At 51.2% G+C, this 19,138-nt stretch overlaps 1 pseudogene; it reads right to left on the bottom strand.

Moving 5' to 3' along the window:
* Positions 1-11,468: 11,468 nt before the first annotated feature.
* LOC135461062 (cell division cycle protein 20 homolog) lies at positions 11,469-17,369 on the bottom strand (annotated as a pseudogene).
* Between the last annotated feature and the right edge of the window lie 1,769 nt (positions 17,370-19,138).

The raw sequence follows: 19,138 nt of genomic DNA, 5'->3' as shown, positions 1-19,138 counted from the left end.
CAGGGCCCCTCTAAGCCTGGTTATCATTCTTTCCCTGGGTGTATGTTTTGGATGTTCCTTCGAGGGGATCAGACATGTCATCATCATCATACCTGGCCGTTCGGCTACGGGCAACTGGAGCTGCTTTCCTCCTGGTGGCTTCCTTCAGTTCACGCACCCATCGTGCTAAAACAGCGGTAGGTTTCCTATCCCACCTTCTCATGTTTTCCCCACAATCACGCAGGTAAAACCACAGCTCAGCTTGTGGGGTGTATCTTCTCTCACCATCTTGGAAACGTCTGCCTTGGTGTCATGGTTTGACCAGGAAGAAGTGGGAATTCTGGGAAGCTGTGGTCAAACCAATGAAGGTTTTGGGTTTCATACTGACACCTGGTGTAGCCAGTGGGGTTTGGACACACCTCCGAGAATACACAGGGGTTAAAAGCAGGGCACTGCCCTGGCACTTCCTCTTTGGATCTCGTCGGGCGAGGAGGTCAGATCTCTCTCCCCCGCCCGGCCCGCTGCTGCTGGGCGGGGGAGGGGCCAGCCATGCGGTAAGGCCTGGGGCCTGGACAGAGGGGGCTTCGGGGGGGGGCTCCAAGGATGGAAGGGTGGAGGAGCCCCAAGAGACATCGAGCCCTCGGGCAGCCAGCCCCCTCCCCTCCCCCCCAGGAGAGCAGCCAGCGAGAAGGGGGAGGAAGACTGCCCGGCCGCAGCGGCAGCGTGTGGGCAGCATGCGTGGGAGCCGTTCCGGGACCGACAGACAGAGACTGAAAACTTTTAACCCTTTCTTGCATGATTGGGGCCTTACAAAAATGCTAATCCTCCTCGAAGCTGAATAAGAAGGGAGATGAGAGATGAGATGACTTGGCTCGGAGATTGTGGAGATGATTGGATGGGGAGAGATGATTTGGAGTGGCCTTTTGGCTGGACTTTTTCTTGTAGCCATGGACTCAGTTGTTCCTGTGACACAGACTGCATTTAGGGGGAGGCAGTGCCTCAAAACCAGGAGGGTTCATTTGTGAGGACCCCCCGGCCCCAGGGGGTTGGAAAAATATGGGGGGACAGTTGTCCCAAAAGCAGAGACTGTGCCTTTTTGGAGTGAGACAAGGCATCCTTGAAAGACCACCCTAAAAGCAGCTCTGGCCATGTCTCGGTGGTGAGAGCACTGAGCATGGAAGGAACATGTCACAAGCGGCAAAAAGGACTTTTTTTCTCCCCGGGCGGTGCCGAAGTGACAAGGAAGCATCCGAGGTTTTCAGTGTGTTTCCAGAAGCCTATGGAACAAGAAGGACTCCTTTTCCTCTTCATGAACTGCAGTTTGAGTATACTAAAGTGTCGTGCCGGGCTGGGCAGTTGGTATTTTTGAGAGAATGTATTGGATTGGGAAAGTCAGGGAGTGGGGAGGAGGAAAAGTGGTTTTGTAAGGTTTTCAATTTTTTTTTTCTTTTCTTTATAGTCTCTCCCTATTTTTCTGTAGTTTAAGTAATAAAGTGGTCTTTATGTTTAAGTTAGAGCCTGTTTTGCTTATTCCTGGTCACATCTCACAGCAGACACCAGGGTGAGGCATTTTCATGGGGGCACTGGCTCTGTGCCAGGCTCAAACCATGACACTTGGATACCGGAACCTCGGATCTGTACTGCTGAAATTTGGAGAAGGTCTTCTTTAATCTCCTCTCTAAGCTTCTTATGGTTCTCCTCTATCTTATCCTCTAAGTTCTGCAGACGTGTTTCTACCGCTGCGATTCTGGCATGTGTCGGGCCATGTACAGCATCTGCATATGCTCGGAGCTTCCTTGCCATGTCAAGCACAGTCTCACCCCTCTCATCCCTCTTCATGATGGCTAAGGCAGAAGCATATTCTTGTGGCCCGAGTCGTACGAGTTTTCGCCACATCACAGACGTGCATGGTACTAAATATGGGTTCCTAGTTGTTACATCATCTGAGAAGATAATCTCAGCCACGGCCATTTCTCTCAGGCGTTGGATCCCTTGCTCTATTGTCTTCCACTGAGTCTGCTGCATATAGAGATCGTCTGCACACAGGTATCTTTCTGCCACACTTCTTAGGACCCGTTCCCAGAGGTTGTGAGAGTTAGCCCCCCTCATCATTCCTTGGTCTATGACAGTATCCTGTGACAGGGATCCCAAATGCCTGGCTTCAGTGCCATCCAAAACGGTAGCCTCGCCTGCAGCATCCCAGAGACGGACCAGCCAACTAATTATGGATTCATCAGACCTTCGAGTGTAATCCTTCCGTAGGCCACGAAGGTCCTTCAGGGAGAAGGACTCAGTATTAGCATCTGATCTTGCACCTGCTGCTTTGACTCCTGACTTTACGTCAGGAGGCACTGAGGTTCCTTCTCCTGCATCATCATCATCATCATCATCGTCCACTGGTCGATTGGTCTTGGCTGTGCATTTCCCACTTCTAGTGCTGGTAGCAACAGCCATGGGTTTAGCTGCTGGCTTCGAGCCTGGAGTGTTAGCTACAGCCTGAGTCACCGGGACAGTTGCTGATTTATCTCCCTGCCCCCCTGCCTCTGTCTGCTGCCCGACAGGATCTAGCAGTGTGCGATAAGCATATGCCAGGGCCCAGCTCACTGCAATGACCTTCCTCTCCTTAGGCTCATCCTGGTACTTCTCTTTCAGATATTTCCCTACCTCAGCTGGGTTCTGAATTTGTTCATGGGGAAAATCCCACACTATAGGGTCAGAGAATTCCTTCAGGATTTGGCCCATATCCTCCCATTTCCCACACCACTTAGGATTTTCCACACCAGGGTTTTTCCACTCTCTCTCTCACCTCACGTTTGGGCGCCAAAGATTTGTACTGGTTTAGGGCAAATTTGTTAAAGAATCTGCAAAGGAGGGCCCCTCCAGAAAGCGAAACCCACACGGCCCCTCCCCCCAACCGGTTCGGGAAAAAATTCCTCGGAGAGAGGTGGAAAGAACCTGTTTATTTGACTGGCCCCGCACCCCCCAGCACACAAAATGAACAATACCCGATGACACCGCTCTGAGAAAGATGGCAAAATCAGAAAGTCTCTTTCGGGGGTGGTTGCTCTGTTCTCAGTCCCTCCGGTGCTGGGCCAGCCGCTGCAGCCGAACCCTTGGTGTTCCCGGGTCCCAGTCCGGAGCAGGTTCGAGATGGTCACAGGAACAGGAGAGGAGAAACAGTCCAGGAAGCAATGTGGACTGTTTAGCTAGAACTAGCTAATAAGCAGAGGCAGAAAGCAGAGCAGAAGCAAGAGCAGAAAAAGAGAGCAAGCAAAAGCAGCAAGCAAAAGCAGCAAGCCCAAAGCTGGAAGTAAAAAAAAAACAGCTCTGTCTACTGCTTGTATCTGTGTCCTGATAAGAGAAACCCAAACAAAACTTCCACTCTTCAGTGCCGTTCTTAAAGGCACAGAACAGATGAATGGGGATATACAAGCATCATAACGTCACCCCAGGACACAGGGGTGGTGTCATATTGGATCCTTGGTTCCATCAGGCCCAGACGTCTCACACTGGCCTCTTGTTTCCACAGGGCTCCAGAGTGTCACAATGGTCCCTGGCTTCCATGAGGCCTGGCAGTGTCAAAGGGGTCTCCATGGTGCTGCAGTGTCACAATGGACCCTTGGTTCCATGCGGACTCACAATGTCAGAAGGGTCTCCTTGGTTCCATAAGGCCCTGCAGAGCCCCTTGATTCAAAGAGGCCTCCAAGTGTCACAGTGGCCTCCAGGATTCCATGAGGCCCCACAATGTCACCATGGACCTTTGGTTCCATGGGGTCCTGCACTGACCCATGGATCCTTAGTTCCAAGGGGCCCTGGAGTGTCACAATGGACTCCTTGGTTCCATGGTGCCCCACAGTGTGACAACTGCCCCTTGGCCTGCCAAGACTCCAGAGTGTCACAGTGGTTCCATGGTTTCATGAGGCCTTGCAGTGTCACAATGGTCTCCATGATCCCATAAGGACTTTCAGTGTCACAACAGACCAATAGTTTCATGGAGCCCTACAGAGTCACTATGGTCCCTTGGCTCCACAAGGCTCTGAAGTGCCACAATGGCCCTTTGGTTCCATGATGCCCCAGAGTGTCACAATGGAATCCTTGGTTCCACGGTGTCAGAATGGACCCTTCATCACATGGACACCCACAGTGTTCATTGCAGTCCCCTTGATTCCACCAGGCCCTGCTATGCTCTAATGGCCCCTTGGTTCCAGTGGGTCCCAAAGTGTCAGAACAGTCTCCATTGTTCCCTGAGGCCCCACAATGTCACTGTGCTCCCCTTGGTTCCACAGGGCGCTACAGTGGAACAATGGACTCTTGGTTCCATGAGGTTCCTCAGTCACAATGGTCTCCTTGGATCCGCAGTGTCACAGTGGCCCTTTGGCTCCATGTGGCCAGGCTGTGTCACAATGGCTCATGGTTCCATGAGGCCATGCAGCTTAACAAGGAATCCTTGGTTCCATCAGGCCTTGCTGTGTCACAAGGGACTTCTGGTTCCATGAGCTCTTACACTGCCAGCAGCAGTCTCCTTAGTTCTGAAGTGTCACCATGGACCCTTTGTTTCATGAGGTCCCGCAGTAGAACATGGTCACCTTGGTTCCGTGAGGTTCCACAGTGTCACAATGGACCCATGGTTCCACCAGGTCTTGCTGTGTCACAATGGCCCCCTGGTTCCAAGAGGTTTCTCAGGGTCACAATGGTCTCCTTGGATCCGCAGTATCACAATGGACCATTGGTTCAATGTGGCCCCAGTGTGCCCAAATGGATTTTGGTTCCATGGGGTTCTGCTGTGTCACAATGAACCCTTTGTTCCATGACTTTGCACAGCTGACTCCTTGGTTCTGTGAGGTCCCACTGTCACCAGATCTCTGAAATATCAGAATAAGGCTCCTTAACACTAATTTGCTATTTCAGAGGGAATAATTTATTCAGGCCTGAGGTCCAACATGGGATAACTCCTAACCTTATATGGACATGTGATTCTACCAGTGTGTTGCTTATATACAGTCACTGAATGTGAATTACAATTTACCCATTTCCATAAAATCCACCCCAAGTTCCCAGATTCACTCCTTGTTTTCTCCATTCCTGCACCCTTGAGCCAGATGTCTTCTTCTTCTCTTCTACCCATCCTTGCTGGGAAAGCAGCCCGTGCGTGCCTTGTTCCTGTGCTGAAAGTTCACAGGCAGGGTAAAAATGGAATAAACCCTTTTGGTATCAGCCCCAGGCTTTGTGTGGGCAGGCAGGGGCAGGCAGGAGGCAGAGCTGTCAGCAAAGGAAGGGCCCAGCCAGGTGGGGCAGCCGGGGGATGCCGACAGCCTGCAGGGACAGAGGCGCAGGGCAGGGACACCGTGGGACAGCCTGGGCTGCACAGGGCACAGGGATGGGCAGCAGCTGCAAGACAGCCCTGCCAGAGCCAACTTGGGCAGCACTTTGGCCATGGCTGCTGGGCCTGGGCCTGAGGCCACGAGGGGACAAGTGACCCTTGCAGGCCTGGGGCCTCATTGCCTCCTTGTCCCTGCTCAGCAGCCTGGCAGGGGCCGCCTCATGCTCCTGCCCCTGGCATTGCACATCCCCACATGCCAGTGCCCATCCCAGGAAGAGCCCTGGGCAAGGAGGGAGGGACAGGATCTGCCTGGCCAGGGGCTGGGGCTCAGGCCTTGGCCCCTTTGCATTCCTCAAACACATCCAGGTGTGCTCAGCACCAGAGACACCTTTGCCTTGTTTGTCCCCAGCTGTCATCCCTGCCTCCAGTGTTCTGCTCTAACTGGAACCTGGGGACACTTTCCCAGTCATATCCCTCAGTGGAACACATTAAAACTTCAAAAAACTTCAGAGTTTCAATTTAATTTTGAGTTCTTGAAAAGTTTTTTGAAGACACTCTCAGGGACTGAGCTTGATGTAAACAACACCAAAGCCCTGTGAGAATCATTAAAGTTTTCCTAGTCAAGTGATGGAAAAAGATTTCAAAGAACTTGTAAGAAATACACATTCTTATTTTAAATGAAGTATTTTATATTATCTCCCTTTAGAGCAGAGATTATTTCAGCAGTCTGTGATTGATATTGACCCAGGGTCTCTCCTCAGCAGCTCTGGCCTGCTCACAGAAGCTGTGCCTGGAGCTCTGACCCAGTGTGGACAACCTTGCTCCACATTGCCCATCCCCATCCTGTCTTGTCCTCACTGCCCCAGGCCCTGCTGTGCTTGGAGAGCTGGCTGCACTCACCTAAGAGGGATTTTCACTTTTTGGGGTTTTTGAAGCAATCTGAACCTCCTGAGTTTCCCCAGTGCAAACAGACACACTGCTCAGGTGTGTGCCAGCCCCAGGTGGTACCAAAGCCACTGCAGAGCTGCTCTGGGCCAGCTGTGAGGGTCGATCATCAGCCCAAGCTGCACTGGGCACTGCAAGGGGCTGTGGCCATGGGCACTGCACTGACCCCACTGCTGGGTTTGGCTGCCACGTCTGCCGTGAGAAATTAAACTGTCCTTGGAAAAACTGGGGAGGACTGGGACATACTGGGGACACTGAGAACGCTGTGGGAGACACTGGATCATACTGGGAGTGACACTGGGGAAGAGTGGGACGACCTGGGAACACGAGGAATGCTGAGGGGGAATCTGGGTGGACTGGGATGGACTGTGGGGGTATACTGGGACATACTGGGAGTGATGCTGGGGCAAACTGCGGACACTGAGGCATCCTCTGGATGAAACTGGGGTGAACTGGAAGGGACTGGGAATAAACTCACGTGTATTGGGAGGGACTGGGCTGTACTGGGAAGGATTGGAGGGGCACTGGGTTTGAACTGCGCTGTACTGAGGATGAACTGGTCTGCACTGGGAGGGACTGGAGGAGGGTGAATGGGCTGTTCCCACCTCCACCGCATCCCATTTGCCGAGGCTCCCGCCAATCACTGCCTGCAGCCAATCAGGGCCAGGGATCCAGGCCTGGGGGCGGTGCCTAAGGTTGGCGCCATCTTTCCTGTTCGCCTTCAACTGTCATCATGCCCCGCCCCCGGTTACAACCCCGTTAGAGCCGGAACTACAATGCCCGTCATGCCCCGCGCTCCACAGACTTCCCCCCCCCCGCGCGGGATCCGCCCCCGTCTGTCCCATAAATGCCCCCCAGACCCTCCAGGATCCCTCAGTGCCCCCTCAGCGCCCATACGGGACCCCCCCAAAGCGTCCCCAGACCCCCTGAGTGCTCCCAACCCCACAGATGCCCGGTACAGCCACTCTTGGGAATTCATCTTCTCTCATCCCCCGCGGCCCCAGAGCCCCCCAGAACACAGTCCCGCGCCTGGAGAAACTCCTGCCGTGCCCCGCGCCCTAAATAGCCCGGTTGGAGCTCCCCGAGCTCCCCCCGAGTACTCTCGAACCATTTACGTCCCCCCCCGAGGATCTCAAGTCGCAGGTCGGACGCAGAAGTGTCCCATAAGTGCCCTCCCGGACCCCCAAATGACGCGTTCGACCCACTTCCGCGACTACAGCTCCCATCATGCTCCGCAGCGCACCTCCAGCGCTAGTCCACTCGGGACTTCATCTCCCGTCATGCCCCGCGCCCCATCGAGAGCCATTGCAGCTGCGCCTCGAACTCCCGTGATGCTCCGCGGCCCCGGTGAACCGTATGATACCCGTGCTTACAACTCCCCTCACCCCCCGCGCCCCAGAGAACCCCATTCGAGCCTCCCAGGGTCCCGCCCGGACCCCGAAGGGCCCCAAATTCCCCTTCCTGACCTCCAAGGGCCCCCCTGGACCCCCACGTGCTGCCTGGGACCCCAAACTATTCCTCAGAATCTCTGAGTGCCCCTCGAAGTGCCCACCCGGCTTCCCCAGGTGTCCTCCAAACCCTCAAGTTCTGTCTGAATTCCCTCCTCAGACCCAAAACTGCCCCAAATGTGCCCCAGAAATGTTTTAAGGGACCCCAAAGTGGCCTCTGTGAGATGCAAAGCTGTGTTTCATGTCAGGTACAAACAGGCGACGTGTGTACTTGTGAATGTGAAATGTGTGGACCCCGACAATGGAAGAGCTATGAATTCTAATAAGTAACTAAGAAAAATAAAGCATGGAAAAAGGCCTTTGAACCTATGTTTTGTTTGCAATTGTTATGTTTGCCCAATTATCCCATCATAAAAACAATATTAAAAGTAGTAACAATTTTAACTGAACAGTTAAAATAAAAATATAAAATTGGATACAATATAATTCGATTAAAATAAGGGATAATTTGGTTCCAATAATAGCGCATAGCAAGAGATACCGCGGGGTACGGAGGGCAGGGTTCAATGACCCTTGCCACTTGACGTACAAGCTTGCCAAGTGAAAGTCACCCCTTATATGCCATATGTCAATTCCATCTCCTCCCATTTTCCGTTCATCACTTTTTTGTCTCTGCCTTCATTACCACCTTTACCACGCATGCGCCACCACTCGGTTTGGTGGTCGCACAAGTCTTCAGGGGTCATCACTGATAAAGGCTATGTAGTCTTCTTTGCTGTCCTTTAATTCACCTTTGGGTTACACATGCGCACCAAGCCAGTACAATGTAAGCCAAGACTAACATATCACTGCATCTACATATCAAGGCAATAAGTCCCTTATAATTAGCATTTTCTGGGACCAAAGCAGGTTCTTCATTTTTAGCAACTCTATCTTCAGCTTTTTTCCTGTGGTCCTTGAAAAAACATCTGCTGGGAAAGGCGGGGGGGGGGGAGGTGGAGCCCCTCCTCTCCCTCTCCTCTTTGGCATTACTATTTTTAACTTATTTTATTATTTCCGGATATTAATTACTGTATCAATATTGATTACTGTTTCAATTTTTATCAGCACGAATCATACCTATTTACCACACAATTAACCCTGGTTGATTCAGGAGCATTGGAATTAAGGTGTTTAGAATGTTGCTTTTTTCTTGCATTTAATCCATAAAAAAGCTCTGCAATAATAACCTTTTGAAGTATAATTTTAGAATATTACTTGTATCCTTGAAACTATAGCTTTGGAATATATATAAAACAAATATGCTTATCTCACGCCTTATTGAAGCAGAGAAAAACAGCTTGAGAAAGGAAGATGAACATCACCTCAAGGGTTTATGGTTTCGACCAAAGGGAAGCTGGACATCACTGTTATGAGATGTATAGTCTCTGCAATTAAAAGGTGGACACACATCTGGGGAGCTGGACCCCACCAGATGGGATTCATCTTTCTTCTTTCGGAAACTGGACCGTCACCATCTGGGGATACTCCTTTGAGATACATCCTGAGAAAAACTAAAATCACAATAGTGTATAGAATTGTGATGTAATAAGTTGGAATAAAAATTGCTGATGGGTAAAAAAATTGGAAATAGAAACTGCTGAGAAAGCTGATGAGTACCCCTATAAATACCTGTAACCCTCAATTATTGGTGTGCAGTTGGAGGGAAAACTTCCCCCACTGTACCCAGTGCTGTATTGCTCATACCTTACCATATTAAATAATAAATTGATTGCTGCTTGAATATTGGCCTAGTCAAGCTTCTTATTCATAACACTGTTAGCTGTGCTCTTCTATGGGCTGGCCATGGCACTTGGTAATTAATACGCTGTCATGCTGTGAACTGAATTCACACCTTACAGGGCTGCGTTCATTGGGCCTGCTGGATCAGTGCCCACTTCCTTCCTCTGCTCCTCCTCACTCCAGGACTGTAAGAGACCAGCATGGGGTCAAAGACCCTGCAGTATCATTACCCTCTGGTAATGCTCAGAGGTCCTCTAAGGGCTATGTAATGCACAGCATCTGGGTGTGGGGCATGTGCTAAGGAGAAAGAAAGAGTCTGTGAGAAAGCTGAGCTGCTCTTACATGGGACTGCAAAAATGACAGGAACTTTTTGGCATATAAAGCTTTCCTTGCAGGTCAGGGACCAGGGAAAGCCTAATCAGCTGTGGCCCTACAGGGCAAGTCTGTGCTAACTCCCAGCACCAAGTGCAGGGGTGTGAGACAGGGCTCCTACAACAACAGCACAGCTCTGTGGAAGAGCCCAGCCTTGCATCTGGGTTCCTGCCTGCTTCCCCTTTAGAGACAGCTGTGGCCTGAGGATTTGTGTCTGAGGGAGAGCTCCATCCTTGGACCTCCTGATCTTTCCCAAGTGGCCAAATGGGGATGCACCAGCAGCTCTGCTGGGAAGGTGCTGGCTCAGTGGCTGTCTTTTGAGACTGTGCCCCCCATATCAGCTTTATGTCTGTGGGGGGGTGCTCTGGTGGGTGTGGTTACACACTCACTGGCCTTGGCAGAGCACAAGTCGGAACCTTTGAAGGTTCCAGCTTCTGTAAGGCTCAGGAGGCAGAGCTGGTGCTAGGCACAGGGTGGTACTGTGCTGAGGGAAAGGTGAAAACATGTAATAATCCACCCTCAGCTAATCACTGAGGGCTGATGGGAGGCACAGGCTTGGTGGAGCTGCTTTGTACAGGCCAAGGTGCTTATCAGCTGTGCAGTGTCCCCAGCAGCCCCTGGCAATGCTGGTGCAGCTGAAGGACAGGCTTGATGGGTCTGGTGCAGCCCCACAGCCTCAGACACTGCGGCTCCACCGTGCAAAGCAGCATGGCTGAGCTGGTTGTTGGTCAGGTAAGGGCTCAAATATGTTTCCTGCAACTTGCTCCAGCACAGTTCAGCCTGGAAAAAAGGCATTTTTCCAAGTGTAGGGGAGTCAAGCTCCAATAAATGTCAGCTGAGCCCTGGTGCTTGCTCCCCTGCATGAAGCCTCAGTGAGGCACCAGGGCCTCCTGTCAGCAGAAGAGGAAGGGAGATCACAGTTGTTGGAAGAATACGTGACTGAAGGCTGAGCACAGGGTTGGTGGTGCTTTGTGTGGCTCTTGCATGACATCCAGGCTGGCTGTGGCAATGTAAGCTAACCTTTTGTTTTGCATCAGGCTTTATGCCAGAGCCAGCCCCTTTCCAGCCTTTGGGGTGATTACAGCTGTTGCTCTGTATTTCCCTCCCTCCTTTTTTTCCAACAGCTATTCTACTCCAGCACCATAGGCAGGCAGTGATGGCTGCCTGTAGCTAACAAGACAAACTGAGATCTGCCTGCAGAGCCATAGTAAGGTGTCCCTGGCCTTGTGAGACAGGCCAGGACAACACAAACTGAGGCCACAGCCATGCTGTGCTTTCAGTTGAGCCTCAGGTGGAGCTGCTGTGCTTGTAGTCAGCATCTAGATGGGGCAGGTGACATATCTATCTTAGCTGGGACAGAAACAGAAGTACAGCCCTTGCACAGCATCCTTCTGCTAGGCTGTGCTAAGCTCAGGAGCCTGTAAACTGGCCCTTAAGACCTAGGTCTCCACACCTTGCCCAGATCCCCAGCCTCAGGGAGAAGGACTTGGGTTTAGGAGCCATGGCTTTTTCTTCCATCAGACTCCATTAAGAAAAAGTCAAGTAAAGCAGTTCATTACCATTTAAAATACTGTATAGTGTGTAAACCAAATATCCCCCTCCCCCACAACAATCCCGTGCTCTCAGCAGATGCTCTGGTGAAGAACACTGCTTTTGGCACTGTTTGCCTTCTCTTTCTTCTTCTTCTTCAAGGGGTCCATCTCAAGACAGCGCCAGATCCGCAGTGTTTCATCAGCAGCTGCTGAGGCCACTGATGTACTATCAGGACTCATGGTCAGGGTCAAGATTCTATCAGTATGAACTGAGGAGGAGAAGGAATGTGCAATCAGGGATGAGCTGATCAGCACATGCACATTTACTCCTGTATGCTCCCATGAGCCTTGCCAGCTTGCACAGCTGCCTCCCCACTGGCTGTGGCAGTGTGATTCCAGACCCCAAGTGTAGGCTTGGATCAATGGTATCTCTTCCACAGCCCCGTGGGCATGCTTTACTCCTAGCAGCATGGCCCCGGATACTGTCCTGTACCAGTGATGCTGCAGGCTCCAACCAAGGAGTGCGGCTGTCTTCAACCTCTAACAGCCCCCCCACCCAGGCCCTGTCCACCTATAGTAGGAGTCTTAGTATCTGTAAGTAAACGAAAAGGGGGAAATATAGTAGGAGTCGTAGTAAAATATCTGTGTTGTATATTGAATATCTGTATATAGGCCTTGCCCTGATAAGCCCTGGTTGTTTTTGATGGCCTGCAGCTGCAATGTCCTTAATTGGGCTGCAGCTGTAGCTAGTGAAGATAACTGGGATAAAAGGGGCTGGGCTTGGCTAGTCAAGCTGAGTTGACAAGGAGCCCTGACGAAGAACGAGCAACAAGCAGGAGAAGAAGTCAGAGCTGTGAAGAACTGCCCCCAGGAAGTATCACCGAGAAGGTACGAGACTTTAGAAATATGATTGCAACAGTATGGGACTTTAGAAATGCAACAACAAGATAACAACATGCACCTACCTTGCAGCTCTGCAACCTTGTTCATTCTTGGATAATTCCATATAACCAGCTGATTCTGTGCAAAGCCATGGGCTGAAATGAGCTCCTTGTAGTTTGTGGACCATAGGATAGAAGAGACCTGCAAACAAGCAGTAACACAAGGTGCGACAAGGTCCTTGTGCTGATGCTCACCACTTGGAGGCCAGCATGGTCCCCCTCCTTCCCTGTGCCTCTGGGCCTGAGGAGCCAGCAGCTCTGTGGAGGTGTGCTGCCAGAAGGTGTTTGTCTCCAAGCTGATGTTCATCTCTCACCTGGGAGCGGGTATCAACAGCACTGAGGCAGGCGCCAGAACACACATTCCAGATGTGGATATGTCTGTCACTAGTGCCACCTCCAGTGGCTGGAACATTCATCTGCCATGTGCACCACGCCAGGCCTGAGAGAGGAGAGTTCACTTTAAAACATACAAGAGGCAACCTGCACCCAGCCAGTGCTGCATGCCTGCCTTGCACACACATATCCGCCCATGGCAGCTCTGTGCTCACCTTGACAGCACCCTGGTGCTGAGTGAAGGTCTGTACAGGAGCAAAGTTGCCACCCCCACCTTGGGTGCATGGCCAGACGTTCGCCAGACTGTCATTGCCACCGCTGGCCAGGTAGCGGCCATCCAGAGACCATTTGAGTCCGCACACCTCGTGTGTGTGGCCAGCAAGGGTGGCCACGTGATGCTCAGCCACTCGGACATTGTGGTGATGGATGTGCCCAGTCCGTGCACCACTGCAGAGAGAAGAGAAGGCTTGCAGGGTCAGGTTGCACATTTTCACCCAAATCCATTTTTTTTTGTTGCAAGACTGCTATAGCTGCCACTGGGTTTCAACCAGTGTTACCAGCAACACAGGTCTGTTGGTGTGAGTGAAACACCCACACAAGGTCTTTACAACTTCAGCACAAATTGCAATACAGGAAAGAGGCTTTCTCCTCACAGCCCCAACAGATAAGGCTGAGTAAGGATCCCAAGCCAGGACAAACGTCTCTCTGCTATCCCTAACCCATGCCACACATAGATTGAGGGATAGGAGTTTGCAACAACTGGAAACTGCCCTTGACCCACTGCTTTACCTGGAGAGGATGCAGCTGTTCCAGCTGAGGGTTCCCACACGGCCACAATGGCTGGTCATGGTTCGGGGACGTTTCAGCTGCTCAATGTCCCATAGCTGGAGAGGCAAAGCAAAAAGTTCTTCAGAAGAAACCAATCCTGCTTCTGTGCCCTAGGAACCTCACTGCACAGGCTCTGGCATTCAGCTCTCTCAGTAAGGGAACAGAGAAAATGTGTATCTCTTGACTATAGCACAGAAGGTTACGCTACTTATCAGAAAACCCCCAAATCAAACCCTGCCTTGCACACTGGGCAGTTCCACCCCACACCAGGGAAGACAAGTCAAGTGCATGGCATCCTTCCTCTGCCAGCCAAGGTTTTGTCCCCAGGCCCCACAGTTCTGTCAATCCCTAGAAAACACCTCTAGTTTTACTCCTGCATTCACCTGAACCTCAGCACTACTTGTGCCACCAGCAATCCAATGACACAGAGGAAATGTAAATATCTGGATGCTCCGTCTGCAGCAGGGGGATAATCTCCCTAGTACCGTAATTCCACAGATAAACAACAGTGTTGTCCAGAGTCACTGCCAAGAAGTTCTGGGAGCTCCAGTCTATGAGATTCAGATCTACAATTTGAAAGAGCAATGCAGGTCACACCATGCTTGGCTAGAGAGCATGCCCTTCACCCGTGCTGATGCAGCAGGTGCGGGTGCACATGTGCACACACACATGTACAGGTGAGGGGCAGCCTTCTGACTGTCACTATGCCCAGCTGCTGGGGCCAGGTACCCTGCTCCAAGGTATCTACACAGTGCCCTAGACCACTGTCCCTGTAAGGCCACACAGGGACACTCCAGAAGTGGTCTGCGCTAGCCTGGGTACACAAAATAATACAGACAGCCCAGTTACACTGTCCTAGGAACAGCAATCCAGTGCAGAATGTTCTGGATGCCCAGCACTCAACCCTGCAGCCTACTTACTACAGGGGCCTGAGTAAAGATATGTATTGCAGTAAAAGATCTCTGTATTGTGTAAGTGACCCTGCCCTGATTCTAGGTATTGTAAATGGGCTGCAGCTGTGATGTCCTTAATTGGGAAGCAGCTGTAGCCCGTGGAGGTAGCTGGGATAAAAAGGGGTGAGGCATTCAAGGAGAGCTAGAGAGGAGTCCTGACTGAGAAGCAACAATGCTGCTGTGAAGAGCTGCTGTGAGAAAACCACCCAGAAGATATGAGACCCTAGAAATATGATATGCAACAATATGAATACAACAACTTACAGTAGTTGTTGCGAATCTCTGGTGCATCCAAGACCTGGTCTGGCTTTGAGGGAATATATCTGCTATTCTTCCTGCTGAATCCAGGTGCCATTTTCTGACTGTAGAGCACTTTCAGGTTATTCTGATAGCCTGTGTGCAGGGGAACAGGTTTGTTAACCTGAGTTAGTTTCCTCCCAGCTGAGTGCTGCTCACCCAACTAGGAATCCCCTTGGAGTGAAAATGAAGTCCTAAGAGAAACACTCACAAGCCTGCAGTGCACTAAAATCACTGGCAGAATGAACTGCTGAACAGGGCTGAGCTACAATTTCCTCATTCATGGAAACAAATTTAACAAACACTTGGGGTTTTGAATCCCATTATATTTAGTTGCAGTTTAAGCTAGAAAGTTCAGAGCAGAGAGTTTGATGCTCTTACAGACTTCATGAAGGTTTGGAACCTGCAGTACAGGTGACTGTCACCAACATCTTTTCATAAAAATCCTTTCTTTAGGATTTTTCTCCCTTCTGAGAAGCTGTGGCCTCAGCAACAAAATGTAAACAATGCTTATCTTCTGCGGTGGAATGCAACAGGTGGATCCGTGATTGGTCTCGGGTGGATGTTTGGATTTACTTACCACCCATGGCAGAGCTGGGTCTCACTCTCTGCTGAGACACAGCCCTTTGTTTATTCATTCTTTTTCTATTCTTAGCTTAGCTAGCTTCTGAGATCTTTTCCTCTATTTCTTTTAGTATAGTAATAATGTAATATATATCATAAAAGAATAAATCAAGCCTTCTGAACATGAGGTCAAGATTCTCGCCTCTGTCTTCACCCTGAAGACCCTTGCAAGCCCTGTAACAGGTGACCAACTGGCACTCATAGCACCTCTCCTAAATAAATTCACTGTAACTGTTATGCCCTCCCTCGACCTCAGGAACCTTAAGAAAGGAGACTCCAGCTTGTACAGCTCTCAGAAACCAGCTGATTTCTCTTGTGACCACACACAGAGCCTCTGTGTTGCTGTTCCCCTGACCTGATCTCTTCTGCTGATTCCGCTCACACAGACATACCTTCTGGAGCATTCTCTGGTTTTCCACTGAGGTGGAGGATCTTTGCCTCTTCTACATCAAAACCATTCAGATTCACTGCCCAGGCTTTCTGTTGCTCCTACAGAGACAAATCACCCTCAGTGCAATGCATTTACAACAATTCCCACACTGCAATTTAAACAGACACCTAAGTCCCCTTCTCTTAGAATCTGAAGATGTTTGACTGTGCTGCAAGGGTCAGTCACACAGAGGCAGGTCAAAGCAGTTTTTCCTCAGACTTCCATACATCGTCCTGCTCCCATTTTCACACAATGGCAAATTCAGTGTCATTGCCAGTGGGAAGAGCCACAGCCACAAAGCGACCAAATGCTTCATAAACAGATTTCAGAACACAGTGTAAAACATTCCAGAAGTGTTCCCTGTGGAGACATTGTCCTAGAATAGCTACCACCAGCAGTTTCACTTTGCATAGGCTTACAGCTTTGTGTTTTTGTTGCCTGTTACATTTTAACGCCTCATTAGTCAAAAGCTAAATTTTGCTACCAGAAGCAGCATAGGCTTAGAGTGCATGGCAGTCTCTACAGCTTCGGTCTCATCCTAGGCTTCTGAAGCCCAGAGCTGCAAGTAGTGATGGCTGGGACTTGTCAGTCCGGCGTGCCCACTTGATAGAACCTATAGTTTACTGCTCTGTAAAGGGGCGGGAAGGAGTAGCGGTTGTTGAAGTAATTGTAACTTAGCAACATGATCACCTTCTTGGTAGGGGAATCCTCAGCAGGGTCATTCTCTTTGGTTAGGAGGAAATTTGCCATCTCCATCTGCATAGTGCTGCGGTTGGGAAGGTAGCGATCCCCCCCAGCCTTTGTGGGGGTGCTTTGAATTTTGGATCCAGATTTACCTGCATTCACATATAAAAATATTGTCTTACAGCTATTTAACAGCCTGTATTAGAGCTTTCACGGGAGTAAACCCAACACTCTTCCACATCACACCCACCAGACAAATAGGACTCTGAGGTCTCATGCCACCCAGTCACAACTAACTTATATTTTCCTCCCTGCCACCAAGTTGGTTAGGGACTGTGTGCACTTGGGTCTAGTGCAATACTTCCAGAGTCCAGAGATAAGGATGAAGATACAAAAATGCTCACAGGATGTAAAGCTGTCAGCTGACAGTCCCGTCCACACTCGTCCTAGCATACAGCTGTGCCAGCAAGGCTCAGCTGGGCGAACAGCAGCTCGCCAGCCCCAGCGCTCAGAGCTCTGCCCCTCATGCTGGCAAGGAGGTGGGTGGCTGTCAGGAGCACAGCCCACCTCCTCCTGCCTGAGCAGCAGCTGGTAGGGCAGCGTGGCAGGGAGCCCAGAGCCCCATGGCTACAGACAAGCAGCCTGGGCGAGGCTCCCGCACTCAACCTCTGCTGTTGGTGGCCGGCGCTCACCGGGTATCTTGGACGGCATCTGTCTCTGTCTCTCTTGCTGGAGCTGTGGGAGCGATTGGCCGGCTTCACGGGCGACACGCCGACGGGGCTGGGCCCGGGGCCGCTCTCCCTTGGCCTTGCATTGCCATTCGTGCAGGCAGCGCGTTCGGGATCAGTGTGTCCAGCTTCAGCAGCCCGTGCAAGTCTGCCTTGAACAGGAACTGCGCCATGGTCCTGCGGGCGGGCAGGCGGCGTTAGCCGTACCCACCAGCTGGGCTGAGCCTACTCCGACAGGCCCCGCTGGCCTCCCCACCACAGGACCGTGCAAGCCCTCCGGCCGCTCCTCCCCGCCAACGGACACCCCCACTCTCCCCAGCCGCTCCTCGGGACACCCCATCAGCCGATACGCCCTCCCTCTGCTCCTCGGGTATCCTTGAGCAGCCGGCACCCCTTCCAGCAGCTCTTTGGGGCTCTCTCGGATAAGTGACATTCTCCTGTCCCCCGCCTTTCAAGGGCAATCTCGTCCCTGCTCTTTCTCCTCCCCACTGTGCTTTGCCTCTGCCCTGTGCCCCTGGGGCTGCTCTTGGCCAGGCAGCCTCAGTGGGAGCCAGCACTGGCTGCAGCCCCAGCGGGCCCCCAAGGACAAGGCCCAGCAATTAGGAGGCCAATGAAAGCTCTGGGCAGCAGCAGAACCCTCAGCAGAGTTCTTTGGACAATCATGAACTGGCCACACCCACACTGCAGCCTCACTGGGAATGTTTCCTATGTACAGTAGACTTTCAAAAGAAGCTGTTTGAGGGAAAGGAGAACTAAACACTCACTGTCTTCTCCTCAAGCAAGTCCAAATTCGGGCAGAGCATAAGATGAAGATCAGCTCCAAAACAAGCAGGCCTGCCAGTAACCCTAGCCAGAAGCCTGTTCCCTGACAGAAACCCCTTCCAAGGCCCTTCTGGGCATCAGGAACATGGGCAGTGGTTCCAGCTGCACCTGTGGGAGCAATGGGGAGCGTCAGCCCATGCTGTGCTGCACTGCTGAGCTGGCAGCATGGTGGATGCGGGCAGGACGTTCTCCGTTTCCCCCAGAGCTGGGGCCTGCAGGCACCTTGCCGCCCCTTGGCACAGGCTGTGCCACCCAACAAAACCCAACAGGCCGGGAGGAGAGCCCGGGGGCAGCAGGAAGCTGAGAGAAGGCCCTGCTCTAGAACTGAGGGAGTTCCACCAGAAGCAAACAAAGATGGTAACTTGAAGAGATTGCCACTGTGCTCAAAGTTTGTCTGAGAGGATTAAGACGTGAACTTGTCATAAATCCCAGGAAATATCTGGGAAAAGGTTTTATGTATGTTGGTTGTGACCACATCAAAAGCGCATTTTGGAAAAACAGCCTCAGCAGGAGGCTGGCTGGATGAAGGGGTCTTACTTCTTCCTAGAATACACATTACCACTGAAATGCAATTTTATATTTTTATTGTAAAAGGGGAAAATATTTTCCAGAACTCTAAAACTAGTTTCAGAATTACACGTGTTATGGTAACAGGAAGGAAACATTTGGGGATTTCTCTCTACAAAAGATATTTCTAAATATTTCTAAGAATGAAATAAGAAGACAAAATGGGTCACTTGTTCTCTTGATTCTAAAACTACTTACTAAAATCTTTAAACACTATAGTAATTGGGAAGATATATTTGGGGGTGTCTCTCTACAGAAAAACTATTTTGAAATATTTCTACAAATTTCTAATTACTAAAACAGATAAACTAAGCAAATGGGCTTGCTTTTTCTCAGGAGCCCCATGCTGCTGCCTGCCCCCTGGGCTCCCCCAGCCCTCGGGACCCCGCCGCTGGTCACAGCAGCCCCTGCCTGGCTCCTGCCTCCCCACACCGTGGGCATCCACAGCTGCTCCTGGCCATGGAGCTCAGCCAGCGCTGCTGCCGGCTGGGCTTTGGTGCTGCTGCCACCCAAACACTGGGGTGACAGCACCTTCCCTTTAGTGCAACTAAAG

Source organism: Zonotrichia leucophrys, unplaced genomic scaffold (assembly GCF_028769735.1).
Source record: "Zonotrichia leucophrys gambelii isolate GWCS_2022_RI unplaced genomic scaffold, RI_Zleu_2.0 Scaffold_159_108453, whole genome shotgun sequence".
Taxonomy (NCBI): Eukaryota; Metazoa; Chordata; class Aves; order Passeriformes; family Passerellidae; genus Zonotrichia; species Zonotrichia leucophrys.
The sequence above is the reverse complement of the archived record's forward strand: the minus strand, read 5'-3'. Positions and strand labels throughout refer to the sequence as shown.